Below are 2,841 nucleotides of genomic sequence, written 5' to 3'. Positions count from 1 at the left end.
GCTCTCTAACCCCCTCTGGCACCGACCCAAGGTTACTGTCTAGGCAAGGTTTTTGTTTTCTTAAGCTTGTCGTAAAATATATATATTAATAGCATCAAGTCTACCATTCGAGGTACATGGTTCGGGGGCATGGAGTTCATTCACAATGCGGTGGACCCCATCACACCATCCACCTCCAGAACTTTCCATCTTCCCAAACTGAAGTTCTTTCCCCATCAAACACTAGCCCCCCCACCCCAGGTTCTGACTCATGTTCAGCCCCTGCCCTGGAGATGGGAGACACAAGGCCCTGGCCCATTTCCCCCTCTGCCTGACCCAGTGCGATGGCAATTTTCAGAGGGTGGGCGGGTGGCTGCGGGCAGCAGGAGGCATTGAAGGAGCATCCTAGCGACCCCCAGAGGAGGACTCAGGGTGCCTGAGAGATGGGCTGGATGTAGAGGACCTGCTCACCCACATCCTGGACAACACCCCAGAAGCTCCCAGCCCCTGGTTCTTGTGAACATCTCAGGCTGGTGGGACTGAGAAGAGGAGTTAAAACAGGGCGAAAGGAAAATGCTCCCCAGGGTAGAGAGAAGCAGTTAGGCTCACCCCCACCCGGCAGCTGCAGACCCTCCCCACCTGGTGGGTGGTGGGTGTCCGGGGGCTCCTTCTGTTGGTCCCTGGACTGGTTGCCCAACCCAGGCCCTCGGCCTGGGCACGCCCTTCCAGGGTAGAGTCTGCTCCAAGCTTTCTACTTGGGTCCCGGCTGCTCTAAGGATATCCACTGTCCCCCAGAGAGGCCCAGGTCACTGCCTCTGGGAGACCCTGGGGGCTGCCCCTCCCTACACCCAGCTGGGTGGGCGGCAACAGGGTGGACGGCCAAGAGCTGAGGGAGCAGACAAGGGGGAAACAAAAGAAACATTTGGAACTTGTAAAATTGTCCTCAGTCATGTAAATTCCTTGTCAATTTCCTGCTAATTAGAAACAAGGGGGAAGGGGAGTGGGAAGGGGGTAGCCCAGGCGAAACCTAATTAGCTCAATTTCCAAAACCAAATAATGTTCTTGGATGAGGCTCCACCACAATATTGTGAAAGCCAAGAGGCCGGCCAGGCTCCCGTGACACCAGCCGGCCCACTGCCCGGAGGGAGTCCCCGGGCTCTGGTTCAGGGGGTCGGATTTCTGGGGCTGGGACCAGCCACCTGCCTGCCCCTGACAAATGCTGTCAAAACAGCTGCACGCGCCCAGGGCTGATGCGGGAGCTTGGGGGACCCAGCCCTTGGCCTGCGGGGCTGTCCTCTAGGCAGTAGAGCCCCTGGCCTCTAGCCCTATAAACTGGGGCAGGAAGTGAGGAGACACGGTTTCCTGGGAGCCTCTGGGGTGTCTGTCTAGGGTAAGAGCTAATCCCTTGAGTGGGGCTGGGGAAGTCCCTGGCCCCCAAAGCAGGGCCTCGCCTACACCAATCCCAGCTGGCTCGTCCAGGCACTGCCAAGGCCTTCCCGAGTCTCGGCTGACCACAGGCTCTTGCAGGCCAGAGGTGCAGAATGGGCCCAGGGACATGCCACAGGACACACCGAGGCCCTGGAGTCTAAGGTTGGTGAGAAGAAGCGGCTGGGGATGACCAGGTCCCCATTCCCCACTCACACCCGAAATTGGGGTCACCATGGCTACCTCAAGGGCACAGACCTGCTGTTCCCTCCCTCCCTTCCCTGTGGGGCATCCTGTCCATCTCCAGGGCCTTCTGGGTGGTTTGTGGGCCCCTCCTGTGTTCCCACTCTGAGCTCCATCCCTATGCACTGGGGCTTCCAGCTCCCTGGGGGCCGCTACAGAGACTGCCTATCCTCACCCTCCTTCTCCCCACCTCCCCAGACCCTGGTCCCCCTCTCCACAGAGGGGTCAACCGTCCCAATCCAGCCCTCTGGCATCGACCTCACCACATATGTCCAGAAACCTCCTGGGTCCCCCGGGGGAGACCCCTCAGCTCCTCTACATTGAAGCCAAACTCACCCCTCCCCTCTCTTCCTCCAAGGTACACCCCTCCCACAGCCTGGGCCAGGAACCGGGGGTCATCTGGGACCTTCTGTCTGTCCTGGCCCCAGTCTTCCTTCCTTGATGTGACTGATTCTGGCTCCTCTGAGACCCCACATCCGTATCACTTGTCATCTGAAGCAGGATAACTAACCAGTGGTTTTCCTGCCCCAGCCTCCTGCCACTACCCCAGGGAGCGTTTCTAAAATGCAAATGAGATGTGACTCCAACCCCGACCAAACTCAACTTGGAGACAGGGACTCGGACCTGTTCCACCTCCAGCCAGGTCAAACCTCCTGCAGGCCCCTTGATGGGACCCGCTTGCTGACACCAGGCCTTGGCCCACTGTGTCTGCTCCAGGAGTGCCCTCCCCAAGGCCCCATGGCTCTGTCTCCTCAGCAAAGACAAACTCTGCGTCCCTTCTCTGGGGACACCTGCTGCCAACGGGTAAGAACCCTTCTTCTGTTCACAGGACATGCTCTGTGGGGACCCTTCCCCTGTGGCCTCTGTCAGCACTGTCTGACTTCAGGACCTGGTGGGGAGTGGGGAGCTGGGCCTCCTGCTCTGTGGGCTTCTTCCAGCCCCTTTATCCCTACCCCCTCCTGGGATGCCATCATCTTCCGGAGCTGCTGGGGGCTACAGAGACCCTTGGTTTCTTCCACCTGAGCATGGCGAGATGGCATGGCTGTTTGCACAATGCTCCCTCACCCGGGAACTGAATCTGTGCCTGGGCCCGAGGTTCAAACCCTCCAGGGGCCTGAAGGGCAGGCCCACCCGCTCCTCCAGCCCCTGCCCCTGCCTAGGGAGAGGGCTCACTCAGGCTGGCCACCCTTGCCT

At 59.6% G+C, this 2,841-nt stretch overlaps 1 protein-coding gene across 1 annotated transcript in view; it reads right to left on the bottom strand.

Annotated features, from left to right (window-relative positions):
• BAHCC1 (BAH domain and coiled-coil containing 1) overlaps nucleotides 1-2,841 on the bottom strand; it is a 116,833-nt gene that overhangs the window by 21,535 nt on the left and 92,457 nt on the right. The gene's annotated exons all lie outside the window — the stretch shown is intronic.

The sequence above is a fragment of the Carlito syrichta genome, unplaced genomic scaffold (genome assembly GCF_000164805.1).
Source record: "Carlito syrichta isolate Samal-C Ts95f unplaced genomic scaffold, Tarsius_syrichta-2.0.1 Scaffold148020, whole genome shotgun sequence".
NCBI lineage: Eukaryota > Metazoa > Chordata > Mammalia > Primates > Tarsiidae > Carlito > Carlito syrichta.
Note: the sequence above shows the minus strand (reverse complement) of the source record. Positions and strands in the feature narration are given on the sequence as shown.